General features: G+C 35.9%; 1 long non-coding RNA gene across 9 annotated transcripts; it reads right to left on the reverse strand.

Annotated features, from left to right (window-relative positions):
- Positions 1-1,396: 1,396 nt before the first annotated feature.
- On the reverse strand, positions 1,397-6,133 carry LOC113281655. Of its 9 annotated transcripts, none has more exons than XR_003326305.1 (9): positions 6,032-6,133; positions 5,778-5,935; positions 5,340-5,535; positions 5,098-5,242; positions 4,287-4,403; positions 3,349-3,570; positions 2,955-3,053; positions 2,568-2,632; positions 1,397-2,402 (listed from the first exon to the last, which is right to left on the reverse strand). It is a non-coding gene; the product is annotated as an uncharacterized LOC113281655 (long non-coding RNA). The 9 variants fall into 9 exon arrangements; XR_003326310.1 differs by lacking the exon at positions 6,032-6,133 and having other exon boundaries at positions 1,397-1,859; positions 2,342-2,402; positions 5,778-6,017; XR_003326309.1 differs by lacking the exon at positions 6,032-6,133 and having other exon boundaries at positions 1,397-2,007; positions 2,342-2,402; positions 5,778-6,017.
- Positions 6,134-7,204: the final 1,071 nt, after the last annotated feature.

A 7,204-nucleotide genomic window follows, 5' to 3' on the forward strand; every position in this document is an offset into this window, starting at 1 on the left:
TTAAAATTCAATTAAAAAATAATGAAAAATTAAGGTATCTAAAAATTTATCCGAATAACATATTTGATTATATGAAACCAAGCTTAACCTCTCACCTTTCCATGTTTCCTTTTACGTATGGATAAGCAAAAGCTCATTAATATTGCAAAAGTGTGTAGAATTTTAGCTAAAAATTGAAAATCACCATAATCAATCATCCAATCATGTATTAATTTCTAAAATATATTTGAAGAACATTTAAGAAAATCTCGTAATATAAATATAAATATTATTTTAGCAAGCAATCACAGATAGTTTAATATATTAAAAATCACTGTATCTATCAAAATTATACCTCCAGTTACAACGACATTAATCAATCCAAATTATTAATGCAACCATTATCTCGTGTTGTCTCTTTATTACATGGCCAAGGACCTTGAAGAAATGCAACCTTACACTACCCGCATATTAGGAGAAATTTTCATATGAGAGCAACATCCAATTATGCCATATGTGTATCCACCAACAATACAATTACTTAATTTTTTTATATTTTAATGTAACTTAAAAGTTTAGTTTCTACCATTTTTACGGGTGAATCATCAGGATATATGGTTAAGTAAAATTAAAACAAAGCTGCAACGATAACCTGCAACCACAATAACTGTCAACATGCAATCAAAGTCATTGACAGTCGACGATCTATGTAACTTTAGTGCTCAAGTTAGTCATGTGATTGTATTAGTTTCTTATTGTAAAGCTCAAACTTGTGTTGACCTAGGTATCTAATGAGGTTTTAACTTTTACATTTTTCGGTGTTTCTAGTGGTGCGAGCCATGGTCTTTTTTTAAAGAACTCGCTGGTGATATATATCTGAGGAAGAAGATGTAATTTACTCATGAAAGCAAGAAACGGTTAAAAATCTGGCTACATACAAGCATGTCAAATCTAGCCAAAGAAACTGGATTCATTCTTGGGCAAGCTTCGGCTAAAGGTGTAAGTGTTACATTACACCAAATTTCTCATTATAAGCTATCATTCACAAATTTTTATTATAAATTCTCTTTAAAACGTAACAATTGCACATCTAAAATAAGGTATATGCGCCAGTAACTTAAAATTGAGAAGAGATTTGATATGGGATGTTGGCAACACAAACATCGAAGTACGACAACCTTAAGAGTATGGTAGTTTTCCATAAAGCATAAATAATTGCCTCATTGATCCTTCCCAACTCAACCCGCACAGGTGTAAGTGGAGTTAATAATAGTGCATGCAAATAATTGAATAGACGGAACCTGCGCGCGTTATGGCAATGGCAGCGATCTTAGCATACATATACGTTCTTAGCATATACACACGGACGGAATGACTAAAGTTAGTCAGGTCCCAACGCCTAATGTGCAATTGAAGATAAGAAATTGAAATGCATCTTAAACATTTCTCATGATAATAATATTCCCATATTCAAAAGGGATCTACTGTAGAGATCAAGAATCGTAGTCTGGCGATAAGGAAATTACTATAAAGATAAACGGGTTAAGATCAGAAATGATCTGCTGAGTCTACTTGCCAGAAGGAGATTCATGTCCACCTAAAGTGCTGTGTAATAATCCCTTTATCTTGATGCTTATCCTCCTATTCTCACCAACCGTTTCTTCTTCTTCTTCTTCTTCTTCTAATCTTGCTCGTCTTGCTCAGTTGTCAAATGTTTTAGAGCATTGTTCTCTTACTATAATGTTCACACATTTCAGATTTCTGGAAACCTTAAGGATGATCCTCGAGGATATGAACACGAAGATTAAAGAAAGAGAACACCGTTCTGAAATCTGGCTTTTGGTTTCGCTTGTTCTTCCTTTACTGTGTTTCTTCCTTTACTGTGTTTCATTATTTAACAGATTAAACAATCACATATAGGTTAAGCCAGTACTCACCACAAATAAAAGCGACGATTGATCTTGCGGACTCTGTCATGGAATACAAAATTGGGTGCACCTTTTCCAACGGTAAACTTTCGCGAGAAACCTATTAAGTTCCTTGGATCTTAGGCAAACCAAACTATATGTGAAGCACCAAGCTTATCCAAAGCATGGAGAAGACATGTCAAAGATATATAGTGCAGCTGATGCAAGGATTTTGAGGTCTAAACAATATTAAATAGAGATGTGAACATTAACTTAAGATATGACATGAACATTAAGAAACTGCATATAGGAGGCAAGGTTATCCTTGCAAAATGCTCAAAAATAAATAAATAAATAAAATCATTGTATATTTCAGGAACCATGAACACATATAAATAGATAATTTCAGAACATTAAGCATTCGTTTTCCGAATGAAAAAGAAGGAATTGTATACCTCATATACGCCAGAGATCGGTACAAAGTTTCAGCTGTTCCAAACTCACACGGTTAGATTTCTGAAAGATCACAACAAACAAATTTTCTAAAAGGTTGATAAGGTGTTCATTGGTTGATGTCACTTCATAAACCCTAATAAACATATTCCGACCAACAAAACACTAAAGTTAATTATTACTTAATCCTTGAGTTCATATGGGCAAAAAAGAGAATTCTGCACTTACAGGGAAGAAAGAGAGCCCATCCATAAAAGAAGATATGCCTTAGCAATTTGGTATTATAGAAATATCTATGATGAAAGGATAAAACGATGTAAGAAACAAATACGGAGAACAAAAAACAGTAGCACTCACTGTCATATAAACTGGGTGCACATATTAGCACCAACAAAAAGAATATCTCCGCAATATGTGAAATGAAAACTGCTCACTTACAGGCGAATTCTTTATACTATGAACTACCTCATAGTGTATTCCCAGATGAAATATTCCCCTCCGAGGGACTACTTCACTACAGACTACTAATATTACCTCTCATGACCCATGATTACACATTACGATTGACTATTGGAACCCAAGATGGTAACAATTATACAAATAGGTAAATCTTACCATATCTTATTTGGTCCATCCTTTTAAAACATGTTTTCCCATGTTAATAGTGCCATGACATCCAGCTGCTTCACTCATCACCACCTACATCCTGGTAATCTGCAATAAGCCTTGATATGTAAGAAATTATGGATCAAATGTATTATACCTTCACATTAATCGTAAAACTGATTGAGTTTATTATATACAACCGATAACGTGTTACGGGAAAAATAAAATGTGACCAACTCTAACCACTTCAGCTAAATTAACTTGTGAGAAATTCGAAATGTACCCGCTCAAGTTGTTTTATGTATGATAATGTGTGTACAAATCTTTAGAGTGTGTATGCTAAAGATTATTAATAAATTATGGAAAAATCAATACCACCAGGATTTTATTGATGAGTTCCTACCTGATAACCACCAGGATTTTATTGCTCCTGATGTTTCTCCGTAGAATCCTTCTTAGAGTGAAAAATCAATACCACCAGGATTTTATTGATGAGTTCCTACCTGATAACCACCAGGATTTTATTGCTCCTGATGTTTCTCCGCAGAATCCTTCTAAGCCAGCTTCGACCAAGTGTTTTTTTGCCAATGGACTTTACATGAGAAGCCATTTATGCAATCCACTCCTGTCATTCAAGCTTAAAATTAACACAAATGACTTCGATCATTTTTCTTTAACAGGTTGTTATATATCGCACATCAATAACTACTCACTTTACAACATTAACCTTAAAGGAAGTGTTTCGACCTAGTTTAATCAAGTATGCTTATATTGTGTAATAAAACATACTTTTTCATCAATGACTTCCAAATGTTAGCTGCCTAAGTATCCTCTTCCAAATGTTTTAGAGTTACCTAAAACATCAACGTGTTATCCCAACAGCTTTGGTTCAATGGAATTACTCAGAAAAATTTCATTAACCTATCAATGGAACGGTAAGCTCGGGAACTCAAAAAATAGAGTCGAGGAAAGGGTTTGCATGCAGTTTCAGATTTGGATTCAAAGATTGATTCCGAAAAGTAAAAGATTTAAACCCACAAATCCTGATTAGATAAATTGAACTAAACTGAAATCAAGAGGTGCAAAAATAAAAATTTAAAACGGTAACTGATATAAGAGTGGTTGTGAACTTCTCAGGCTCCATTGAAGCGGGATACATGACAGCGGATATTTAACCCCCACCTAGCTGGTGGCTGAGAACATGACATTATGATAGAAAAGAGGTAATTGTTCATAGCCGTTGGACTGAATGGACTGAATGGAAGTAAAGGAGTATATGACGGAGTAACAGAACTATACTTTTTGTTAATTTTATAATGTGTAAGTTAAAATGTTCCTTACCACCCATTTCACAATAATTAAGTCAAAGCTGAATGTTCTCCCAAAATTGGTGTCCTTAGCATTCTGTGATCTTACAACTCATGCCCTCGCCGCCATGGAGCACATCTCATCTGGAATCTAAAATAACACAAATGGAAATTAAGAAGATATTGTTGATTGTTATAACAAAGGAACATGTTGACTAAATTAACATATTTGCAATTCCAAACATACATACTATTATAGTTCCATCAAACCCATGGAAAGCTTATTATCAGGATTTAACTCCCGTAGCATAGCTAGCCACTAATCAATTTCACATGGAAACCACCATTATACACTCCTAAACCTCTCACTCTAATTGCAAAACCACCATAGTAAACTCTTCTACCTCCAGCTCCCGTTAAGCACCAACATATACTCCTGTACCTCTTATCAACCACCATAGCATACTCCTCTACCTCCAATTCACATTAACCCACCAGCCACCCATGTGCTGCCATACCGTGGCCAAGCCACCGCCGTAGCTAAGCCACCTTCGTATACTCGTGTACCTCCAACGCCCGCCTGTTATTTTAAGCCACAATCATAATCTCTTGTGCTTCCACTCCCGTTGCTAAGCAACCTACACATCCTCATCTATCTCCTACATCTGTTGCAAAACCACCAACCCTGCCTTCTAAATCATTACTTAGCATGGGGGATATTCCTGGAGTATAAAAATCTGACGATAATTTCAAACCTACATATCCTCTTATAAATTTATCAATGACTTCCAAATGTTAGCTGCCTAAGTATCCGCCAACTTATTCATAAATTTATGCGTATGTACCTGATAAGACTGCAAGGTCTTTTGCATTCAACCCCTTCGATGCTAATGATGCCTTTAATTGAGTGACATTGATAGATGTATAAAAGCATATTCAATAGTGGATATCTCTTCGCCTTGTGGGTGCATTCCACCATGGTCCTTTAATCTGTATACATTAGTTTTTTGTTTAAAAAAAATAATATTTAGACTGTGCGTATGGATCAGTCTGTCCGTTATTGTTAATAAATTAGTTAATTAGTTACCATAGCTACTGAATCTCTTGCAGACAATATCTCAGCACATGAAACAACTTCAAGGCACACTTTTTCAACTGCAGCCTTTGCAGCATCAATAATACTGAAGCCTCTTAGGATACATTAGGAATTGCAGCTTTCTCAGTTTGACTTATGCTTGTCCAATTAAGAAGTATTGAATCATCACAACCCTGTATATTTATAGCTAGCAAAGGAAAAGATTTTGAATTAGGAGACCGTCTTTAGATTGTTCGTAGTTAGGAAAATAAGGAATCGATAAACGCTAGTAATGAACGGACAGATGTATATCTCCAAAATTAATTTGAATCAGGGTATACGGATGCATACCCCTAGTAACTATTTTCTACAGAATAAACATTGAGAAGATTATGAATGAACTATGGAAAAATCAATACCTTTATAATTTTCAATGAGATGAGTTCCTACCTGGTAACCTCCAGGATTTTCTTGCTCCTGATGTTTCTCGTAAAATCCTTCTAAACCAGCTTCCAGTAAGTTTTCTTTTTTCTAATGCACTTCACATGGGAAGCCATTACTTGAATTTATTCCAAAAGGAGGCACATCTTTCTGATTCTACATCGACCCTGTAGAAAAATCAACAAAAATCCCAATCAATACAATTAAATTCAGAGAACTATATCGGAGAGGGGAAAAAAAAAATCTATCCTATCCTAGTCCACCTTCAGGGTTAACTATATCCCTAAAATTCGCTAAACCCATGAAACCCCAATTCTGCCTAAACATAAGACGTCCCCAGACTGCAACAACCTTTACCAGTCTTATTAGGTATAAGGCTGACCTCTATGGGCTGGATTGGAGTGCTACATTGGCCAAAAAGTGTTGCAAATCAAGAAAAAAGTGTTGGAAAAAAGTTAACAGTGATAGTTGATAGTTCTCTCACCTAGCAAGTGCTCCCAGTCCAACTATCAGCGAGATTGAAACGCCGAACCATTTGGCACTCAAAAGTAACATAAACGTAGAACCATTCGGCGCTCTATATATTTTACTAATTTTTGAGAGAGAATGTGATGGAGAGAGAAGAAAAAGAGGGAGAGGGAGAGGGAAAAAAGAGGGAAAACGTGATGGAGTGAGGAAAAAAAGGGCGAGAGAGATGAAAAAATTGGAGAGAAACAGGAAAAAAGTGGAGAGAGAGATAATGATTAGTTTTTTAAAAAAATAAAATTATGTAGCGCCGAACCATTCTGCGTTTAGCGCTGTTTTATTCAGCATTTCGCTGCTACATTAGCAATATCATAGGACTTAGGAGGTTGCCCAGGCTGACGTGGATGGCCAATCTAGCAGCTAGATATCTATTCCATAGGACTAAGCCTAAGAGAGAATTATTTTGTAGCTTTTTAGGGTTAACGGAGATCGTGTTTCTTGTTATAAATTTTACAGCTATGGTAAATCTCGATTTTTTTTCTCCCATCGTTTTAAATAAGGGTGGCCCCCTTTCGTTCCCAACCGTCCAAGTCAAACGAAATCCGGATGATCCCGACCTCAAGATGACCCTCTCCGACGAATCCTGTCCACCGATTGACTCTTTGATCAAGGAGACAAACACCACCTTTTTTTATTACAGTGATATATACTAGGGAATCATCTGTGCCTTGCGGCACGGACTATTTCACACAGTCTCATTCTGGAGTGCTTTGCTGTCGCCCAAGCCACACAATTCCGTGTTTTTTTCAATGAAAAACACGAACATATCCTGATTCCAGTAGATTCTCTCTGTAAGTCGAATAGAACACCTTCCCTAGAGTATTTGGGATAAAAACACAAACATGATAACAAAATGGTTTTTAACAACAAAGTACCATAGAATGGTAGAAATTGGAATGTGCACGGTTAAC

The sequence above is a fragment of the Papaver somniferum genome, chromosome 5 (assembly GCF_003573695.1).
Source record: "Papaver somniferum cultivar HN1 chromosome 5, ASM357369v1, whole genome shotgun sequence".
Lineage (NCBI taxonomy): Eukaryota > Viridiplantae > Streptophyta > Magnoliopsida > Ranunculales > Papaveraceae > Papaver > Papaver somniferum.